The sequence below is a fragment of the Andrena cerasifolii genome, chromosome 3, assembly GCF_050908995.1.
Source record: "Andrena cerasifolii isolate SP2316 chromosome 3, iyAndCera1_principal, whole genome shotgun sequence".
In the NCBI taxonomy this organism is placed as follows: Eukaryota; Metazoa; Arthropoda; class Insecta; order Hymenoptera; family Andrenidae; genus Andrena; species Andrena cerasifolii.
The window spans coordinates 5,737,441-5,761,036 of NC_135120.1; the positions used below are offsets into that span (position 1 = coordinate 5,737,441).

General features: G+C 36.7%; 1 protein-coding gene and 1 long non-coding RNA gene across 2 annotated transcripts in view; one reads left to right on the forward strand and one right to left on the reverse strand.

Moving 5' to 3' along the window:
- The window catches only part of LOC143366966 (uncharacterized), a 520,650-nt gene that overhangs the window by 1,645 nt on the left and 495,409 nt on the right, over positions 1-23,596 (forward strand). The gene's annotated exons all lie outside the window — the stretch shown is intronic.
- On the reverse strand, positions 19,222-20,789 carry LOC143366960 (uncharacterized). The gene is made up of 3 exons (XR_013084871.1): positions 20,701-20,789; positions 19,345-19,534; positions 19,222-19,267 (listed from the first exon to the last, which is right to left on the reverse strand). It is a non-coding gene; the product is annotated as an uncharacterized LOC143366960 (long non-coding RNA).

Consider the following 23,596-nt stretch of genomic DNA (forward strand, 5'->3'; position numbering starts at 1 on the left):
GTTCAACCGATTTTCGAATTTTCGAAAAAAAAAAAATAAAATAAGGTAAACTGCACTAATGCTGACACTGCACTAATCATTGGCACTCCTGATTAAAAAGTCAAATATTAAGAAGTACAAACTTAGAAAGTACTTTTTTACAATTTCTTATTTTTCTTTCACTACAACACTGCAAAGTCCAGTAGTCGAACTACACATCTTACATCTAGCAACACCACAAAGTGGGACAAAGGGCTGAGTTTTATGTGTTTTCTTAAAATTTTGATAAGGGGTAGGAAAGTATATTTTGTCTTTTTATAACTAAGTAATGGATTGAATTACAGATTTACTAAGTGTTGTAGGTATTTAATAGCGAATGAAATAGTCTGTTTAAACACTTCAAACTTCGTTTTTGACTACATATGTTTTTCTATATAACCTCAAATTTTAGGGTGCCAATGATTGTACTTTGATGCCTATTTCTGTTTTTCATTGAATTTTTTTTAAAATAAAAGACTTAATAGGTACTCGAGATTTTTTATTTTAATGAGAAATCCATAATCATTGATAATAACTGAAAATGAAGACAATATAAAAACTTCACAAAAAAATATAGACATACCAATTCAGATTTCTGCTTAGGGTGCAAATCATTGTATGGTTTACCCTAGTAAAGAAATATTTGTACTTATTTTAAAAATTGTCAGTTTCCTTAATATTGCGGAATTACAAAAATATACTCGATCAATACAAAACCAAATAAAAAAAAAAATAAATATTTATGGATCTACACAAATATAACACAATAAAATAGACTGCATACAAAACCAAATGAAAAAAAACTCAAAAAACTTTTTAGTTATTTGAGTTTCCGTACAAAATGTGAATCTTTTAAAAGGTGGTACCAAAGTATAAATCTCTATTCCATTTAGTATTTTTTTTTTTTTTTGAAAATATGAACTCATGAAGATTAGTTTAACAGTAAAGTGTTACCTACTACAATGTGCTTGTGTCCGAGGCGATTTGAAGTCAAAATGTTAAAGTTTTTAAATAAATAATTAGTTCATTCTGCATATTACTTCTACTATATAAACTCTGTTTTTTAAATTTAAAACCCGGTTTTCGAATTTTACAAATTTATAAATAAAACCCGGTTTTTAAAACCCGACAAACCCTAAATTAAAGTCACAAGTTTCCTTGCTTTTGCAAATACTATGCGCTGTCAAATTTTTAACCTTTCTTTTTCAACTCTGTATAATCGAAAGCTGTGGCCGAAGGTCTGCAAATTTATCAAGAAAGAGTGAATTTCAGCACGGTAATAAGTTTTCATTAGGTATATAATTAACGTTTTGAGTCCCAATGAATATTCTTTACAGAAAGAGATTTACCAAAGTTGACTCTGCAAAAGTTTCAAGAATTACATAGATTTAAATTTTATTAATATCTAACATGTTTATTAATCAAGACTAGCATAAATGTATAATTAAGTAAAAAATTGAAATGGAATATTATGAATGTGAAGCAGAAATAATGGCTAACCTACCATTTTTGGTACAGTTAAAAATTCCTGAGAATTTAACTGTTCATCAATTATTAAGAATTTTATTTTTCTAATATTCCATAAGAGTGACTTAAAAATAACAAATAATTTTCTTGCACGCATACTTTTATTTGCATTTACCTGTATATGAAACAAATGTAGGTACATTCTACATTACATGATATTATTTTCTAATTTTGGTGTGCACTTTCGATTATTTATCGAAGCGTCACGTTTCTAAATTCCAGTTCGTAATTATTTTCGTAGTCGTAACTTTTATCACTGCCTTTCTGAAAATAATTTCTGTTCTTGCTGGAAACGTTAATTCCACCTAATAAACATTCATCCGGATTTACATTCCAAGAAGACTGTCGCTAAACTCCGTCCCTTATTTTTCATTATGAATCGCGGTGATTATTCTCCCATTACAAGTGTGGACTTGCAAATTAACCGTGCCCTGTTAAAAGAAAGAGGGGAATTAACGAAAGGGATGATTCCTTAGTAAATTCTCAAATTACTACAGTAGAATCACGCGGGGAAATATCGTGAAAAAATTGTGCAAGTACTAATTAACATTCACATAACTACGAAGGTAACACTAGTTTACAAAATAAAAAAAACGCTTGCGCAACAGATGCCACTATTTTTTTCTTATGGAAAATGGCCCACTGATTCCGAAAATGAGGTCTAAAAAAATTTCTATGGATGCGTTTTCGAGATATCGATGGGAGAACTTTGTACCTGCCTGTCAAAAAGGTGATCCCACAAAATTGCGAATATCTCGTGTTGCGAATAACCGATATGGTCGGAAATTATCTGAAATTAAAGATAATTCAATTACCAACAAATCTGCCTGACAAAATTTTCAAATCGGTTCAGTAGTTCGGCTGAAATCGATGGAAATATATGAAAAAAGTCATGTTTTTGAAATTGACATCGACAATTCATTTAATCAGCTGGAAAAAATCGAAATCGCAGAAATAAACCCAGTTTCTCATTTCTTACGTTGAGTCTGCACTTTTACGAAGAGAACAAGGTGCTGCTGAAGAAAATCTATGGATAAATAGCGAACCTAGAGACAATTATGTGAAAACGCTAACATTTCAAATTTTCTTGGTTTTTGTGTTATTTAAATTTTAATTAATTCTGTACATTTTTTGTAAAGTATTGCATACCAATTTTTGCGTAATTCTTTAGCAAATTGTCGACAATTTTCTGTTACTTTGGACTTTTATTATTTCTAAAAAAATCTGAAACAATCAACCGAAACGAATTCCAGGCTGCAGCTTCATCGGGTGACAAAAAGGTTTCAAATTTTTCGTCGTTCAGTAATTTCTTTGTTTCTGGACCGGCATAGAAATCCAAACTACCAGATAATTGTCGACGATTTGTTAAAGAATTACGCAAAAATTGGTATGCAATACTATCATTTCATTTCATTCTACTCGTAGTTCATTTTCTATTGAATGTCTTTCTTTTTTTTTATTCTACCAAGAGGTGTGAAAAAGTCTTTAAAAATTCATTTCTTACATTCGCATTTGAAATTTTTCCCGGAGAATCTTGGTGACGTAAGTGACGAACACGGAGAGACATTCCATCAGGATATCAAGAGTATTGAGGGGAGGTATCAAGGATTTTGGGATGAGGCAATGATGGGAGATTATATTTGGTTCTTCATAAGAGAAACGAATCCTGACACGAATAAAAGACAAGGAAAGAGCCAGAGTTACTTCTAAAACACAATGTATATTAATAAAATACTTAAAAAATGTACGGAATTAATTAAAATTGAAATAACACAAAAACCGAGAAAATTTGAAATGTTAGCGTTTTCACACAATTGTCTCTATGTTCGCTATTTATCCATAGATTTCCTTCAGCAGCACCTTGTTCTCTTCGTAAAAGTGCACTCGACGTAAGAAATGAGAAACTGGGCCTATTTTTGCGATTTCGATTTTTCCCAGCTGATTAAATGAATTGTCGATGTCAATTTCGAAAAAAATGACTTTTTTCATATATTCCCATCGATTTCACCCGAACTACTGAAGCGATTTGAAAATTTTGTCAGGTAGATTTGTTGGTGATTGAATTATCTTTAATTTGAGATAATTTTCGACCATATCGGTCATTCGCAACACGAGATATTCGCAATTAAGTGGGACCACCTTTTTGACCGGCAGGTAAAAAGTTCTCCTATCGATATCTCGAAAACGCATCCATAGAAGAATTTTTAGACCTCATTTTCGGAATCAGCGGGCCATTTTCCATAAGAAGTGTAATCAATGCAATACATAATACTTTAATACTAGTGTAATCAATGCAATACATAATACTTTAAAACATTTTTTTTTTTCACACACTTCCAACTCCAACTTTGTGGGTTTTTAGAGGGACTCAAAACAAGAACAACGGTGTGTTTCATTTGGGCCCTATCGCCCTTTAAGGGGGTGAAAACTAACCTCAAAGTCAAATTGGTACTTCCACTTTTTCGCGTATAACTCTCAAAGTACAACAGACAGAAAAAAATGTTTCAAACAAAAGTTTAACGGTGCAATAAGCGCTACAAACTTCCGTTAACAAAAATTTGAAAAAAGTTTTTTTCGTCAGTTATATATATTTTTTTTACTCTTTTCAAAATTTTGTTAACGGAAGTTTGTAACGCTTATTGCACCGTTAAACTTTTGTTTGAAACATTTTTTTCTGTCTGCTGTACTTTGAGAGTTACGGGGGAAAAAGTGGAAGTGCGAATTTGACTTTGAGGTTAGTTTTCACCCCCTTAAGGGGCGATAGGGCCCAAATGAAACACACCGTTGTTCTTGTTTTGAATCACTCTAAAAACCCACAAAGTTGCGTTCCAATCGGTGAGTCAGGGTTCGCGGTGTTCCCTAGTAAGTGATTATTCCCCCCAGTTGCCACAAAAAAAGTGGAGGTTGAATTGTAGTTGCGTTACATACAAACTCGTAATTTTATTGAAATATTATTTGACACATCGATCTTTCCTCCAGCTTCGAAACCCATAGATTAAACTACTTAGATTGCCTTTCAGTATTACCGTTGCAACAAGTCAACTAGAACTCGAATGTGCGGCCAAGAATATTTCAGCAGTCTCGCAATTTCGAGATTTCTCATCCCGCGTACGCCTGCGCGCGCGTTCGAAATATTTATCGCTCGTATTTTTGCATAAATACATAATCGGGAGAGGATACTGGATATTCCTCGGCGGCACAGCTGCCAGCAACACTGGCGCCTTTTATTTTTCTCTCTTAACATCGTTGCGAGCTTTATTACTATAGGGGAACACCCGACACGAACCCAGCCCCTCTTCTTTCATGCTCCCGTATCTTCGCTAGCATCTCCGTTTGTTCACGGAAATGCTGCGGAATTCGTCTGGGTCCCATCGACGCGCCACTCCTAAAAGCGCTACCGCGTAGGCATGGTACGTCCGGGAAATGAAACAGTGGTGTATACAGGGTGTTTTGTCTACCTTTATCACCTGAAATATTCCTGCTTTATTTAACATTTCATAAAAATGTCGCCTACGAAAGTTACATGGTACCGTAAACTGGGGGAATATTGGCAGGTTTTTTGAAAGATTTTGTAATATAATTTAAAAATAACATGTTTACATTTGCTTTAAGTATTCTATCATAACATTGCATCTTTTGTGATTGTACTACAAGTGTCAAAATGCATAACATTTTTGTCCTTTTCCTGAGTTAATACATGGTAAAAACGTTGGTGTACCGGGGTAACATTGGCACATCATATAGATAGTATTAACGGGTTAAGTTTTACTAATCTGAAGCCAGTAAGATAGGGGAGACCGGGGCTAGTTGATACAGGAGCAGGTTGATACAGACGAATTATCTCGACACCGTATATATGTAGCTCCATTTCAGCGAGATATGTGAAGTAATTTTGTTCAATTCTTTCCTACGATTCAGCGTATGTCTGTGTACCTTGACGTTAACAATCGTTTTTTTAAAACTGTTTTCGTTTATATGGAGAAACAGTAAATAGTTTTAATACATCCAAATTGATCGTCCAAGTAACATTTTTTCATTCATTTTGTATGTATTTTCTCAAGTTTTCGCTTACTACATATTAAAGAGGAAGGACCAAAGTATATTTTGGCATATTTGTTATTAAGTAATTAATTCAAATAAAAAAGGAAAAAAATTGAAAACAGAATAACGTATCAACTAACAGTGGGGTAAATTGATACATTTTACCTTCGTCCAAATAACATTTTTTCATTCATTTTGTATGTATTTTCGCAACTATTCATTTACAATATATTAAAGAGGAAGGACCAAAGTATATTTTGGCATATTTGTTATTAAGTAATTAATTCAAATAAAAAAGAAAAAAAATTGAAAACAGAATAACGTATCAACTAACAGTGGGGTAAATTGATATATTTACCTTCGTCCAAATAACATTTTTTCATTCATTTTGTATGTATTTTCTCAACTTTTCATTTACAGTATATTAAAGAGGAAGGACCAAAGTATATTTTGGCATATTTGTTATTAAGTAATTAATTCAAATAAAAAGTGAAAAAAAATTGAAAACAGAATACCGTATCAACTAACAGTGGGGTAAATTGATACACTTTGTGTTCGTCCAAATAACATTTTTTCATTCATTTTGTATGTATTTTCTCAACCTTTCATTTACAATATATTAAAGAGGAAGGGCCAAAGTATATTTTGGCATATTTGTTATTAAGTAATTAATGCAAACAAAAATTAAAAAAATTCAAAACAGAAGAGTGTATCAACTAGCCCCGGTCTTCCCTACATTGACACTTTGTTTATTTGATTGATTCCTTCTTGACACAAATTTGTTTATTTTATTTTATTTTTTACATCTTAATAGTATTAGTAGCATTTCATATAAATAGCATTAACAGGTTAAGTTTTACTAATCTGACGTAAAACAATGTAATTCCGGGGTATGCCAATGTTACCCCATGCTGCCAATGTTCCCCCAGTTCACGGTACCTGGGGACCGGCGTTTTGGCATTTTCTTAATTCCGCAACGCCATCTGGTGGCGAAAATTAAAACAATCTAATCGGGTTAGTTGTCACCTGTTATTGGCAGTATTGGGAATTTCGACTGTTTGGTGATCGATTTTGTAAAATTTAACAGACTATTTAATGACGAAAACATTATTGCAATATTTCAATACTTATGTGACATCAGTCCTGTAACGCGATTCACCCGATTACAGAGCTTACTTTTGTAGATGACGCTCTCACAATATTTCCCAATAGTAACGACAGTTTTATTTCGTTGAGCGGGCTTAATGAGACGAAACTTTTTTTTTAAAGTTTGTTAAAATATCTGTAGCGACCTAAGGACTTATTGCTGTAGATCGCTGAATTCGTTTTAAAGTGGCCATCGAGTATCGAGAAAAAAAATGTAGCATTCCATTTATAAAAGCAAAGTTGGTCCTCGTATTCCAGCAACCACTCCATTCGAATGAAACTATTGTTATTGTACGCCGGATCCCACAAAACTATACAACATTTGGGGGAAACATTTTTATGAAATTTTGAATATAGCTGAAATATTTTAGTTCATCAAGTTGGGTGAACCACTCGGTAGGTACCTAAGGCGAACGATTTTGTTGACGATTACACTAGTTTACAGTCATTTCCGGACGTAGACTCCGTTATGAAATTCTTATGTAAGGAGGTCCCCTAAACTCAAAAATCGACACGAGACGAAATCCTATGGATACGTTTTTGAGATATCGCCTGATGAATATTTTGGTAATTTTTTAAGAAGACGACCCGACGTTTTTGGTCATATCTCGCGTTAGAGACGACCGATTTAATCGCGACCACTCTTAAATTAAAGGTAGTTAAATTGCATACAATTATTTCCTACAGTGTTTTCCAATCGGATCAATAGTTTAGGCGGAATCGAGCGAAACTTAAGAAAAATGTTTTGGGGCAGAAATTGAAATCGAAAATTCACTACATAGCCTGGAAAACATAGAAATTATCATGTGACGTTCAGTTTCTTATTTTTTACGTAGAAGGCGCACATTTACGAAGAAAACAAGCCCCACCTGAGCAAAATCCATGCACAAATAAGGAGGTTATGGGCGTTAGAGTGGGAGTGCCTATTTTCAACTTTTTCCCTATTTTTGCATTTCTTCCAGTTTCTTGGCGAATTACGTATTTGTCTTGAATGAAAACGAATTGTTATGAATTTTATTTTATTTTTCAAAAGCAATTCTGGCTCTTTCTGTTTCTTTTCCCGCATTGAGATCAGTTTCTCTTAAAAAGAACCAATCATAGTCACCCATCATTGACTTATCCCAGAATCCTTGGTAGCATCTCTCAATACTTTTCATCTGCAAGATTTGTTGGGAAGAAATCCAAATGCGAATGGAAGAAAGGGATCTTCAAAGACATGTTAACGCCTATTGAGAGAATAAAGAAGTAAAAAGCATGTTACAGCTGAAGATTGATACAAATGAAATTATATATCAACTATGTAATTAATAAAATATGTAATTAACATGTCTTTGAAGATCCAAATCTTGGTGTTGGAAGCGATGAATATGGCGAGAGATTTTATCAACAGATGAAAAGTATTGAGAGATGCTACCAAGGATTCTGGGATGAGTCAATGATGGGTGACTACGACTGGTTCCTTGAAAGAGAAACTGATCTCAATGCGGGCAAAAGAAACAGAAAGAGCCAGAATTGCTATTCAAAAAAATAAATAATAAAATAAAATACATAAAAATTTGTTTTTTATTCCAGAAAAAAATATGTAATTCGCCAAGAAACTGGAAGAAATGCAAAAATAGGGAAATAGTTGAAAATAGGCACTCCCACTCTATCGCCCATAACTTCCTTATTTGTGCATGGATTTTGCTCAAGGTGGGCTTGTTTTCTTCGTAAAGGTGCGCACTCTACGTAAAAAAAATAAGAAACTAGACGTAACATGATAACTTCTATTTTTTCCAGGCTATGTACTGAATTTTCGATTTCAATTTCTGCCCCAAAACATTTTTCTTAAGTTTCGCTCGATTCCGCCTAAACTATTGATCCGATTGGAAAACACTGTAGGAAATAATTGTGTGCAATTTAATTATCTTTAATTTAAGAGTCGTCGCGGTTAAATCGGTCAACTCTAACGCGAGATATGACCAAAAATATTGTGTCGTCTTCTTAACAAATTACCAAAATAATCATCGGGCGATATCTCAAAAACGTATCCATAGGATTTCGTCTCATGTCGATTTTTGAGTTTAGGGGATCTCCTTGCATAAGAATTTCATAATGGAGTCTCGATCAAAAATAATTTTTTGGATTTTGTAAACTAGTGTTACCTTTCAACAGTTCGGGACTCCCGAGCAACGCGTGCAACGTAAATCACCTTCTGTTCAATTTTGCAAAATTCAGAGGATGGTGCCATTTAATGGGGTACCTATACGAGTGTGTGAGGCGGTAAAATATGGCAGTCTTCGAGGATATACACAAGCCATAAATTGCAAGAAGATATTATTCATTTGTAATATGTGAAAGAGCACGCGACAAACATTTTCACGTGCCCAAAACTATTAAAAATTGACGCTGTTATTCTCGCTCCCTCAAACCCCTGCTCTCTGCGCATGTCTATACGATAATCAATCTGCGAGCTGTAATAATTATTTAAGATACTAAAACGAATAAATGTGTTTGAAATTGATACTCCACAAAACACAGGTTTAACTAATTTAAGGATATCGATCACTTCGGCAGAAGAAACTCCTATTAGCGTAGCAATTCTGTACAGAGATGACAATGAAGAATTTGCAGCAAGAAGAAGGCAGCTGCAGATGTTTTAACTTTTGGAAAACTAATAGATATAGTGTTAATAAGATATTTACGCACGGTCAGGAGGCCGAAAAGGGTGTGATTTTGGGGATTTTTTTTCTCAGAAACTATAAAACTTTATTCGGAAAGTTTGCTTTTGTTTGAAAGCGCGTACGTTTAGCTGTGTCTCTGAATTTTTTCGTTAAAAAATATTTATTAATAACAAGGTTATTTACAATCTCCTAGATGTCCTGTTCGAAAGAGGGTTTTTGCGGTGACCACGATTACTCGGAAATGGATTATCTAAAATCGAAAATTCACAAAAATTTAGTTAATATATCAAATTAACTAGTCCTTGGACAAACGATTTTTGTTTCTGTTGTTTATTATTATTTTTTTTTAATTAACAAAAATTCAGTGAGATTGTGGCAGAAAATCGACATTTTACGTTTGAACATTTGCCATCTTCTCCTAAATCAATATTTCGAAAAATCCTTCACCCAAGGACTAGATAATTTAATATATTAACTAAATTTTTGTGAATTTTCGATTTTAGGTAATCCACTTCCGAGTAATCGTGGTCACCGCAAAACCCCTCTTTCGAGCAGGACATCTAGGAGATTGTAAATAACCTTGTTATTAATAAATATTTTTTAACGCAAAAATTCAGAGACACAGCTAAACGTACTACCTTTCAAACAAAAGCAAACTTTCCGAATAAAGTTGTATAGTTTCTGAGAAAAAAAATCCCAAATATCACACCTTTTTCGACCGCCATAAAATGTACATATCAACACAGAACAGTATTACTAAGCAAAAATATATGTCCTCTATGGCAGGGTGCATTTTCAAGTCATGGATCTGCCCCCTTTTTGCATCAAATTGTATAAAAATCCACTTACCTCGGGGAAATAATTACATTAAACACCATTTGTATGGTATAAAACTGTGTATTAGTACATGGAAACATATTAGAAAACATCAATCTACAGGATTGTAGAAAAATTATAGTGAAATATGCTTACTAAATTATTATTATTATTATTATTATTATTATTATTATTATTATTATTTATTACAAAAAGGAAAATCCCATAGTTTACAAAAATATACAACCATTCGAGCTTACACAGTCAATTCAAATATATTAAGTTAAACTAAATCAAAACTAAATCTAAATCATGCCCCCGGTAGTGACCAGACTGCCTATAAACCAGCGCAATAAATGAATCTAGAGACCCACTAAATAGGTCAATACCGCTAAAATGCAGATTTGCAACCACCTTGGCGCGATTAATGGGATCGAACAAGTAGTGACGATACCGGGGTAGCCTCGAGTCGAATAGAGGCCTGGGTCGCAAATCCCTCCGCGGTGCGATGAAGGAAACAGAGGCTATCAAATCCGGACAGTCAAAATAACCATTTAAGACTTTAAACAAGATCATATCAATTATGAAATAGCATCTTTATAACTTGGGACTGGATTGTCGGATCTGCTTCATTCTTACGTCATTCTTACACTAATCTGTTAGGAATATTTTTTACATTCAATGCTACCTATAACTCAATTTCAGCAAATGATGGAGCTGCTTAGTTTGTGCAGCAAAGTCTTTAAGAGGACCTTCCGGTTTAAAAGTCGTTGTTTTTTTATTTCATTTTTTCGAATGTTCAACCTTTTAGGAATACTTGTTTAAAAGGATTTGTTAAAATTTGTAAAATTCCCGAAGTTATAGGCATTTAAGTAGCGGCAAATGCATGGGTAACACCCGGCCACTCGGCACTCACGTAAAACTTTAAACGCGTTTTTCTCGAAACAGTGTTCTCAAAACGGTGGGACCTGTATTTGCAATAGTTATTATCCGATTCGACTGAAACTTTTTTTATTTTGAAGAATATACTTCTGGCTAGGGGAGATACCAGAAAAAATACAAAAAAATGAAAATTTTTAATTTTGAAAGGTGTTGAAAGGATGCAAACTATAGGGAAATAGTGATTTCAAAATTCAAGTGTCGTTATTTTCTAAAAAAATGTTATTTTTGTAATTTTCTCTGGTTTCCCCCCCTAGCCAGAAGTATATTCTTCAAAATAAAAAAGTTTCAGTCGAATCGGATAATAACTTTCGGAGATACAGGTCCCACAGTTTTGGATCAATTTTTTGACGCCTTGACTTTAACGACTCCCCAGTGCCGTCTGTAATGATTAATCATAAAACAAAAAATATATTTCTATAATTTAAGACATCCTTAATACAATGCAAAAAGTCCCATTAAATTATATATAGTAGTTTTCCTTTAATTAATTCCTAAAGATCACCTATTTTTTGGGTCTCTAGACCGGAAGGTCCCCTTAAATCCCCGGAAAAATCTAGCGAGGAGTAACAACTGGCCGAGTGTGGCAGCTGTCGTGAATGGACAGTATTTCAATATAGCACTTGTACGTATCATTTCGACGATCTCAAAATGCAAGCTCGTGGAAGAGAATTTTCGATTTGCAGGATCCTGTAGGGATTATTTAGTGGTTATGAACGCACATCAACCTAAATTATATTTTGCTTGTGGAATGAAACATTGAAAACTTCATTGGAGCCGTCTCTTGTGTTTACGTAAAGCTTGGTGACTGTTCTTGAAATACCTAAATAGATTTTTCTCCCTGTTCCGGAACGGGCTGAGTCGCAGGGAAGGCAATGTTTTGTGCTCGATCTCTGCGCCAGAGGTCTTTCGCTCCCGCATTGAATGTCGGGGCAATATCTGTGCTTGCCAACTTCATTACTGACTCACGCCGCTGCCTTGTGCTTTTGTGTTCGTCCGCGAGGACTCGAGCAGGTTAACTTTCCACCCGATAATCGAATTGTATTTAAACGAGGGTACGTGCCCAACGTTCTTCCCCTCTTCAAGCAGGTTGCTAACGGACCAATAAAGTGGCCTGTAGAACCTAATGCTTCCTTTTCGTTTATGGGACTCGCGGTTTAATAGCAAAGCTGCGTAAGTATTAGAATTCTGCCTGTGAGAGAGAGAGAGAGAGAGTTTTTGAAAAGTAGTTTTCGACTTGTGCCAGGAAGGTGCATGGGGAAAATGGTTAATAAGTATTCCACAGAGCACGCAGAATATAATTCGCAAAAGTTTATTAGAAACATCTCTGCATAATGAGATTTGCACAGCTCGGCGAAGTAGACATTATTATGTACATACTTCGAACAGAGAATACTCGTATCTTTAGAAAATTTGATATAGATAATATATCTACATAAACTAGCTTAATGTACCCGGGTTATATATCTTTTGTCGGTGAAGGGGAAGTTTTTTTTTAAATAAGATTTCTTAGCGAGCACCTAGGGGCTAAAAGGAGTCTACCTACCAAATTTCATGGTCATAGGATCATGGTTCCAGAGAAATCGTGATGAGTCAGTCACCCATACAGCACACTTCGTTGCAGCAGTATTGCAGGAACGTTGCTGCAATATTGTGTTGTTGCAGGTTGCACTGCAATATTGTGTTGTTGCAGGTTGCACTGCAATATTGTGTTGTTGCAGGTTGCACTGCAATATTGTGTTGTTGCAGGTTGCACTGCAATATTGTGTTGTTGCAGGTTGCACTGCAATATTGAGTTGTTGCAGGTTGCACTGCAATATTGTGTTGTTGCAGGTTGCACTGCAATATTGTGTTGTTGCAGGTTGCATTGCAATATTGCAGGAACGATGCTGCAATATTACTATGCATTATTGGAGTGGCAACGATCCTGCAATATTGCAGCAATATTGCAAGTTCGTTGCCGTGCAATGTTCCGTTGGCAACGAATGTACAATATTGCAGCAATATTGCAAGTTCGTTGCCGTGCAATGTTCCGTTGGCAACGAATGTACAATATTGCAGCAATATTGCAAGTTCGTTGCCATGCAATGTTCCGTTGGCAACGAATGTACAATATTGCAGCAATATTGCAATTTCGTTGCGGTGCAATGTTCCGTTGGCAACGAATGTACAATATTGCAGCAATATTGCAATTTCGTTGCCGTGCAATGTTCCGTTGGCAACGATCCTACAATATTCCTGCAATATTGCGCGCACATCGACGTGCAATGTTCCATTGGCAACGATCCTACAATATTCCTATCCCAATAGTGGTTCCAGAAAAATCGCGATGAGTTAGTCAGTGGTATTTAGATTTTACACAATACATAGGTATACCTAATTGAATGACAAATAAAAGCAATGCTGTTAAGTAATGATGGCACTGATAGTACACACACAATACTTAAGCCCAGTTTACATTAGTCCAGTAAACGGTACAGCAGAGTGGCGAGTGTGAAAAAGCATATCTAACTCGACTAGTGTAAACAGTTGGTCGAGTAAAGAAGTCGAGTAAACGGGCGAGTATTAGCCGAGTCGAGTGGTAGAGCGGACAGCATAGTAGCTGGGCCGAGCACTGGGCTCAGTTCACTAGGCCGAGTTACTTGACTAATGTAAACGAGACTAAAATGCCAAAAATTCAAAGTCACTTCCAACTTCAATTGTGGCGGAATTGCATCCCTCATGTGTGTGTCCTGTTTCTGTATTCTTGCACCAACCATACCCAATAGAGTGGTAAATTGGTGTGGAGACATTCTTAAGCACATTCTGTACTTCTTAACGTCCTCAGCTGCGAGCTCTTTGAGGAGAAGTGCAGAGGCACCTAATTGGTTTCTCCTTCCTATCCAGCCACGTACCCACAATCTTTTTCTTCTGCTTTTTTCCTCTTCAATATGATTACGAACCTCATTCAATAAAATATTATACACTCTTAACAAACAATTTTTACGCAGTGTAATAAGCCGACGATGTTCAGCCGCACTCGCACTCGCCATTTCTGCTACTGTCATACTAAACTACTTAGGGTTTGACAGTTTCTTTTGTATAAATTTGTAAAATTCGAAAACCGGTTTTTAAATTAAAAAAAACTGGTTTTATATACTGGAATTAATATGTAAAAATAAATTAATTATTTAATTAAAAACCTTTAGGTAACAGTTTACTGTTAAACTAATCTTCATGAGTTCATACTTTCGGGAGAAAAATGCTAAATGAAATAAAGATTTATAATTCATATTTTATACGGATTTTAGTTATTTTATTTATTTATTTTAATTGGTTTTCTATGCAGTGTATTTTACTGTGTTATGTTATATTTTTGTAGATCCACGAATATTAAATGAATTAAAAAATTGTACGGATTTGTACGGATTTTATAAGTATAAGTATTTATTTCCTATTTTAATTATATTTTTTGTGAAAATTCAAAAACCGGTTCAATCGGTTTTTGGGAATAGTGGAATTCGAATACCGTTTTTTCAAAGTTTTTGTATAAACCCTATCTCAACTACCAGATGAAGAAACATTAAATAATGGTGACAGTTCAAGTAACGCTTCAATATCAATAGATTGGGTCGTTGTGGTGAATTCCACATATGTTTTAATGTTTTCTGTAGGAGAGTCTCTAATAAGACGTAAAACATTAAGCAACAGGCAAGGAAGGTGTAAACCGGATTTCTATATTCTAAAAAGGCGTCACCAGCAAAGAGTGGGTTAGTAAAGCTCTTCTGCATGTTTAAATGACACTATTGAGACGGGTATGAGGCAGAGATGGGCAAAAAATGATTTGAAATAAAAACTTGTGTATGAAATTTTTATTTCAAATAATTTTATGCCCATCTCTGGTATGAAGTATGTCGATATTGTTTTTTAGACCTCATTAAAGTAATCTGAGCAGCGAGTGGTCGATCAGCTTAATATGCTCTTTTAGAAAGACTAAATTCCTTATGTTTTCCGATGAAAATCATAACAAATTTCATGTAAATCGGACTATTTTCAACGAAGTTGGCTTGAAATTATGCAAATCAATTTTTCATGTGATTTTCTTCATTATGGTCTGAATTACGTCGTTCTTGGTGTTATTTTCGTCGGAGAAACATAATGTATCGACTGGCGTCGTTTTCGCAAAGATCTGATGAGAAATGTGGAACTTCAGATTTGTCATTTCTTAATGGGTAATCCTGCCTCTTCGAGGGCCGAAAGCCACAAAGGTGCGTATTGACTTTGCGAGGCGTGTTTGGTGGGCAATTCTCGCGAAGTCGATACCCACCTTAACACTCGGCGAGGCAGCACGGGGTGTTGTGTTCGCTACGGGGTTGCCGCACAGTGGTACCAACTCCCGAAAACGTGGCCAAAATCTCAAATATTATTCAATTCAGGCAAAAATCGGTACTCTGGGTTTTTTGGGGTCGCTGATTACGAATCTAAACTTAAAATTTTAAAAAACAAAATGGCGAATCCAATATGGCGGAGAACTACAGTAAAAAATTGTTGGATCTGCTCGACTGTCAGTACCCTGATGTTTTTGGAGTCGTTGATTACGAATCTGAACCTATAATGTTTGTAAACAGATTAACCAATTAAAACATATAGAATAATTCACAGTTAATTAGTTCTTGGTGTTTGACAGGTAAAAATCCAATTATATTGGAAATTGTTTAAAATATGCATAAGATACATAAAAAATCATTCTTGTACAACTTTCTACCACAAGGATGTATAATAAATGTCTTCTAAATGTTACAAAATCGTCAAATAGTTCAAACTCGTTGAGGAGAGCAATTTTACTCTCGAATTAGCAAAGTGGCACCTAGTGGCAGCCAATTGTTTAAAAGTTTGCAAGGTACAAGCATTAGCAACAGGAGCAATTAGGAACTTACAATTTTTCATCTACATTTGTAAAATACGCGGGCCAAGTTTTGCTTCTACGTTCACCAAGTAATTTTGCAATCGTGTAACGTAAACGCTAACAATTATGGTTACGTAAAAGTAAACAAATATTATATTTACTTCCTGGAGTAGCATCCATTTTACACAATGGAAATTGGTCAACTTTTTCAAAAGTTATTCACTTTCAAAGTCGGCGTTCGAATTCGTATCAGCGCGCACAGCAAATGTTCCAGTAACGAAGGCTAACTTTGAAATGACTTACCTGTCAAACCATAAACATTTTGCCGTTTTCCTTGCCGGAATTCTATGGTCAGATCATCGCTGTACCCAACCCAACGGCTAAAAATCCCGAAATGAAAAGTTCATTTTCGAGGTTTTGGCCACGTTTTGGCGATTTGGGACCACTGTGCCGGGCGGCTTCGCGTTCAGTAGCGTCGCAAGAGAATCACCCTGTATTGCACGAGGTATCGGTATAGCTTTTGGGGAAAGATTGGGGGGGGGGGGGTGAGGACCTCCTGTTTCACTTTTTAATAAACAATCACCCCCGATTAAGTTCCCCTTTTTCTATAATAACCGAATAAATGTAATGTAACAAGTACCATCTTGGTGTGTCATTACTCTTGAACCACGATCGTGCCACGCTTCGGACAAAGTGCATATTAGGTATTCAGGGTCTTCCCAGAGGGGAATGTTGTAGAGACAACATATGTCAAGATCAAGGTCACTGGAGTTGCGGGCCCCCTTTCTGCATAATTACTCAATTTTTATTCACACAACTCACGCCGGCCCTGCAAGGGTCTGGGCATACATATCGGTGTTAGGCCCGTGTCACTGCCGACTATTCGGTATCCGCATTTTATAGCAGGCATGCTCTGGCTCATTACAATCCTTAAAAATAATAAGATTTATATCACGTTTAATCTCATTTTCATTACAAAAACACCAGCAATCCATTGGTTGTACTTGTACGGAGAGGAATACAAAATATAGAAATTGGCATTTTCATTACTGAATCGCCTATCGCAGTCTTTGCCTTTATGACTCTAAAGCAGGGCTGCGCAAGGAGCCGTTTTTAGCGCCTAGCTGCGAGCAACCAGCCGAGCGTCGAGCAGCCGAAATATATATACTTACGCTAAGCGCCTACAAGCACGCACTTACACCACTGCAATTCTCCTCACTGATTCTACCCTCAGCAATGGGACAGTTCGACGCACGGCTGGTTGCTCGCAGCTAGGCGCTAAACACGGCTCCTTGTGCAGCCCTGCTTTAGAGTCTAGGGTCTAGAAACCGGGAAGCGCATGGTTCGAGAGCTTTGGCTTAAGAACCCTTCGCGGTCATAGAAAAGGTCCCCTCCAAGCGATTTCAACACACTCCTTTATTTTAAAATGATCCTACAGAATTATGAATGTTGATTGCGCATAATATGCTTCAGCGACGGTGAAGTGTGAAGCCCTTGTTTCGGCTACTGAACTCAACAGCCGGCGACAGATAAACAAAAAGCAAGATGTGTATTTAGAAGAAAGCTAGTTGTTGCCACTGTTTTCGACGTGCGCGTCAAGAATTCGCGTGCGCAACGTCGGCTCATTTCATGCGTGCGGCCTCGTAAAATCGACCCCTTCAAGTGCTCGAAAAGGTTGCCCGCGGCGCGCAGTTGCGCCAATGGGACCTTGCATTATGATGCCTTGTAGCGGGCAGTGAAAAAAGATATGGCTTTACCCACCACTTGAGTCTTGAGTGTGCCTCAAGTATACACTTGGCTGTATCTGTTCCGCCAACAAGGTTCTTCAAGTCAAATATGTCAACACTCGTAAGAAAGGGCTTTTTAAATGTTCAAAGACTTTTAAGAAATTCAAGATTCACCGAAAGGACAATGTTAAGTACTAGAGGGGATTACTGACCTACGAGCGTACAGCACTGGCTATACACTAGGCGTCAAAACGGCTTCCCTTCAGAAATTTGGCAACGTTGCATGGCACTAGGCATAACTCAGCGGTTCTAGTGACATGCAACGTTGCCAAATTTCCGAAGGGAAGCCGATTCTGGCGCCTAGTCTACACCATTGGAAAGATCTCGCCAAAATGAATCGATTGCTATCATTTTAAACCTCGACATCGGATGGGATCACCTCGAAAAATAACCTCGAATTTCGAGTATTTGGAATCCAGTTCGCGGTTTTGAACAAAAGAAACCGGTGGTCCAATCCCATCCGGCGCTTTTATAATGCCCAGTACGAAATCGCCAATGGATCAGTGACCCATAGAGTAAACGCAGGCCCAACACGGCCCTGAAATGTAGGTCACGTGGCACATTTGCCGCCCCATCCTGCTAGAGTATCGCCGGGAGTTGGAAACTCCAGCAAAACTTTTGGATCAGTATTTGCGCGCCCTCTAAGCTATGAAAGATTCTGTTTGAACTAAAATTCAATATGGCGGCTCATGCCGGAAAAATTAAGTACACTCAGAATTTGCGTACTGTAATATGTAGAATAAGAAATACATTTGTTGACACGTTAAGAAGATTTGGATATGAAATTCAGGTGTTAGGGAACAATATTTAATTAAATCTGCAGTAATTTAATTAAATATTTCACATTCACCTGAAGTTTTTTATCTAAACCTTCCCCATCTTTTCAGTTATTATTGGCATAATTCGACATTATTTTGCCAACAATAATTGATAATGACAACAAATGTATCTCTTACCCTGCAGTTTGTATAAGATACTTAATATTGCAAAAAATACAAGTAAAGGTAAGGATTAGTGAGTGGCTCAGATTTTTCTTTGAAAAATGTTCCTTGTATTCAGTTTAACAGTTTGCTTAAACGCTATAGAGCTATGTAATTATATTAATTACTTATATTACATTGGTCATGTATGTACATACATATTCCTTTGTACGCGACCTCCATCCCAGATAGCACACAGACGTCTTAAAGACGTCTTAAAGACGCCTAAGACAGACATCTTAGAAACGACTCGACACCGACGTCTTAAAGACGTCTTAAAGACGCCTAAGACAGACATCTTAGAAACGTCTCGACATCGACGTCTTAAAGACGTCTTAATAATGTCGTCAGACGTTCAGACCAAAAACAGACGTAAAATGGACGTCTTTAAGACGTCGTGCGCTATCTGGGATATACACTGTTCCTCTACCTATGGTCAATACATTGGGGGATGCAGCAGATAACCTAGAATTCAACATTAATTACGGCACAGCATCGTCTTGTAATATTTGGCGAATGCGTGTAATTTTGTAGGCACTTACAGGAAAGTGTAGTTGACAAACTCTGTAGTTGCGCAATTCATAAGACGTAAGACCATCCAGGTTCGGATTATTAATTGCCTGCAAGCATTGTTCATTCCTTATTACGTTCTTAGGGAAGCTGTGTCTCTTTATATTGCTGTTCGAACGCATCACCAATGTACTGTTGGTCCTCTCCGTCCTCTCCCTGCAGCTAACAAAATTCATTTTTGTGTCTTTTAATAGCAGTAAACGAGTGCATTCCAAAAATACAAGTTTTAAGTTTAGGAAATCATTTTTAATATTTTTTACAGTACCGTAAACTGGGGTGACTTTGCCCACATTTGAACTTCAAATAACTTTTTTAGCACTCCTCGTGCATTAATTTTTTTTGAAAAATACTACTTTACGGTAGATGGCGTGTAGATTTAAATAGGCTTTTAAAAAAATTCTTTACTTAAACGTACGCTTTTAAAATGCCAAAAACGTGGTGGGCAAAGTTACCCGCTCAGTTGGGGTGTCTTTGCTCGCGTCAAATTTTTCAGTGAAAACATGCCTAAAACTCATTATTGAGTTATGATTGAGCAATCGTTCTTATTCTAATGGATACACAGGAACTATTCGTTTAACTATTAAACGAATATCTATGGCGCAAAGCGGCATCCCCCATTCAGCGCAGGTTACAATATGGTGAAGAATTTTGGCTTCCTCCGACGCCGAAAGACATGTCTGTGCCCCTCATTTTTTTCACGAATAAACCCCTGAACTTATTGTCGAGGGTTTCCCCGCGAATCTTATAAACTTCGGCGGTTTTTCTCCCCGACAAACCTTCTTCCGCCATTGCTTTTAACGCCAGCTCTAATTTTTCGTCGGAATAATTTCGGTATGACCGACTTCCAAGCTTAGGTTTATAAACTCTCGGCATCTCCTACAAAAAAAAAGTTAAAATATGTGGATCATATCAAATATTTAGCATCGTATAACAATTTTGTACGAGATTTTAAGGTTTATTCTCTCTCAACAGCACAAAGTTCGGAGATCACAAAATTCACTTGGAAAAAAATTTTGTTTCTGTAATTTTTTACTCTGACTGAAAAATTACCATTTGATTGAATTCGTTATTGTCTTTTTCGTTTGACCTTGGAGAAATTATTGCTATCTATTAAAAAAACACCGTAAGTTCTAATTACTTCACAATAAAATAAAATAAAGTTTTTCTGAAAAGTGGGCAATGTCTCGGCGAGCAAAGTCACCCCAGTTTACGGTAAATTGAAAGTTTTCAATAATAGAGTTTATAACCTAAAAATACAAAAACATCACGAATATTCAAATAAACAAGTGTCTCAAATGTAACTTAAACCGTACATAAAACTTTCTTACCTGTCACCCTCTTTGCAATTGCTCCATTCTTCTGCAAATTCATTTTAAGTTATTAAACAGTAAACACAAGTAAACAATAGCGTTTCACTATAAGTCCCAGCCGATCGTGTATGTATAGACACAAACAACTATACCGCGACACTACCGCCCTCTACGTTATGAAAGCCTGTTCCTTCCCGTCTAAACGCTATTCAGGAAGTTCCCTACTCAATTTCCACCCACTGAGTATCGCTTACATCCCTCGGGTTTTCCTCGGGTGCCTACCCCAGGTCCCTTGGGCCTAATGGGATTTTACTACTGCTGTTTTGAGCGTAATTGTTACGTGGATGAATGCTGGTTCGGTAACACGCTCGATTTTTAGAACAGCAATGTTTATTATAATTGAACGTTACTATGGTCGACAAGAGTCAAGGTATAAATGTATATATGTATGTATGGCCGTTTCTAAGGCCGACAAGAGTCGAGAACCTTTTTTTACGTGTCTCGGTTGAGTTCTGATCTTCCTCCTCCGCGAACCCTCTAACGAGACCTCGGTTTGTCTCACCACCAACCAGTGGTGGATTCAGAAGCCCTTCTTGGAGGGGGTGAAATATGTAAAAGTACATAAGTACATTTTTCAATCTTATTTTACAAGATTTAAAATTTGCTTGTAATTAATATTTTAATATCTCTATCTGAAACTATAACCTAAATAATTACATTCACATTAATTATTTATACAGAATAGTCCACAGTGTCATAATATTTTTCTATTTTATTACTCTTGGGGGGGGGGGGGGCGATCGCCCCTATCGCCCCCCTCTGAATCCGCCCTTGCCACCAACCTCTACTACGGAGGTCCGATCAGGGTGGAAATGTTGGTACACCAATCAGTTTTTAAATGTGGCACGTTGGGCGGTTTCCCGAAAATTGTCCACACTCCGCCCACCTTTCCGCATAAACAAAGTGCAGTGGGGAGACATTTTACCGAGGCCCCGAGACAGACCCCAAGGTCCCGCGGAGGACCCTCACGTGCGCGGCCTGTCCAGGGGGTTTGTGATACGTCAATCGCTATTGAGCGTCAAGAGAGGCTCCAAGGGTACCCGTCATAACTGGGATTTGGAGTTTCCCCTATTTATTATACCAGATGTCTAACAGTCACAATAATCGCGCTAATGAAATTCTTCAGCTCAAAAATAGCAAAGAGACCACGTCCGCATCATAAACCCATTGGCCTTTCGAATCCTTAACAACTGCTTTCTTTTCTTCAAAACCCCAAAATCTCGAACTATGAAACCATTTTGCGAGGTGATCCCATCTGATTTCGAAGTGAGAAGTGGTATCAATCGATTCGTCTTGGCGAGATCTTTTCAATGGTGTATAGCAATCGCTGTACCCTCTTAGGTCAGTAATCCCCTCTGGGACTCAACATTGTCCTTCTCAGACATTCAACAGTTGCTCGATCAATCTGTCAACACTTGCAAGAACAGTTAGTTTCGAGTAATATCCCTAGCGATTTGAACATTTATATACTGTGTTCGAACATTCTCAAGTTCACCATCCGAATAGCCATCAATAGTACAAGTTCTTGTTTGTATTATTGTATTCCGTAATTATGATATTTCCATTTATTTTATATAATAATATAAAAATACAATTTACGGAAACTTAAACGAAATACAGCTTAATAGATTTTAGAGCTAGGCTATTATGTCGAGACTGTTCGGAAACAGAGTAAAGAGTGAGTATTGAAAGAGACATTGCGTGTTATATATAGGTGGTTTGGGTGTGTTCAGAAAGTGGGGGTTGAAAGGGATGATGCATGGGGATCAAGGTACAAGGATGAGTAATAAGGGACGGATGAAATCACAGGAAAAGGAATTTAGGATGTTTGCTATTGCTATCTGTAGAACGAGCTATCTGTAGAGAGATTTACTATCTGTAAACGAATGACTGAAACTATAGAAAATTAAATTTAAGTGGCGTTGGTGTACAACAGTATTATTTATTTTTTTAAGCTCGTATCAACTTCATAGGTTATTAGCGACCACATTTGGGTTATACGTGGTGAATCGTATAAATTGGATATTTAATTCTACTTGTATCGCCTTCAATTGCTTCGGTTGCTGCTCGTTCGTCGCTCAACGCTACTTGAAGATTTCCTGAAATATTCAAGTTGTATTTGTATTTGTATTTTTTGTTTTCCTGTGTGTTTCTAACACACAGGATGGTGTTTCAAGCATTTCGCTTATATTGCCCAACGAACGATAGTCATTTTTCCTTTTTCCTTCCTCTTCTCTCCTTCGGGTCCCAGCAGCAGCGCGCACCGGGAGACAGGTGTGGTGATGGTTGGTCACCCATCTTTCCCCAGTACGCCGCCCGTGATGTTTAACTTCGGTGATCTTACGGGAACCGGTGTTTCCATCACGGCCATGGCCGCTGGTAATATTCAAGTTGTTTCGGCTTGATTGTAAAGAAGGACATTAACCAGGACGAACACTTTGCAATGTGCACACGCACGTGTAGGTTGGTTTTTTGATATTTAAATATTCGTGGGTGAACTTACAATGACCGATTCTCAGACGAGTGAGAATTGCTTGACTTTTTCAGTCTTTGGTGTATGGTTGTAGGTCTTCAAATATATTCTTCTTAATGTCAGAAAGTTGTTGTGGTCTCCGTTGGATCCATTTGATGTTCCAGCATTCATTGTTTCTTTAATGTAGATATTTTTTTACGACATTATGAGAAAGTAGGATGATTTTTTTTATATGAGTTTATTTTACAGTGGTCGCATTAACAATAGAGCCATTACTCATCGCTTACCTTCGCACAATGATTACACATTTGAAATTTGATTACAAAGTATTTACACTACTACACATAGAATTGCATAAATCTCAATTATAAGTGGTCAAGT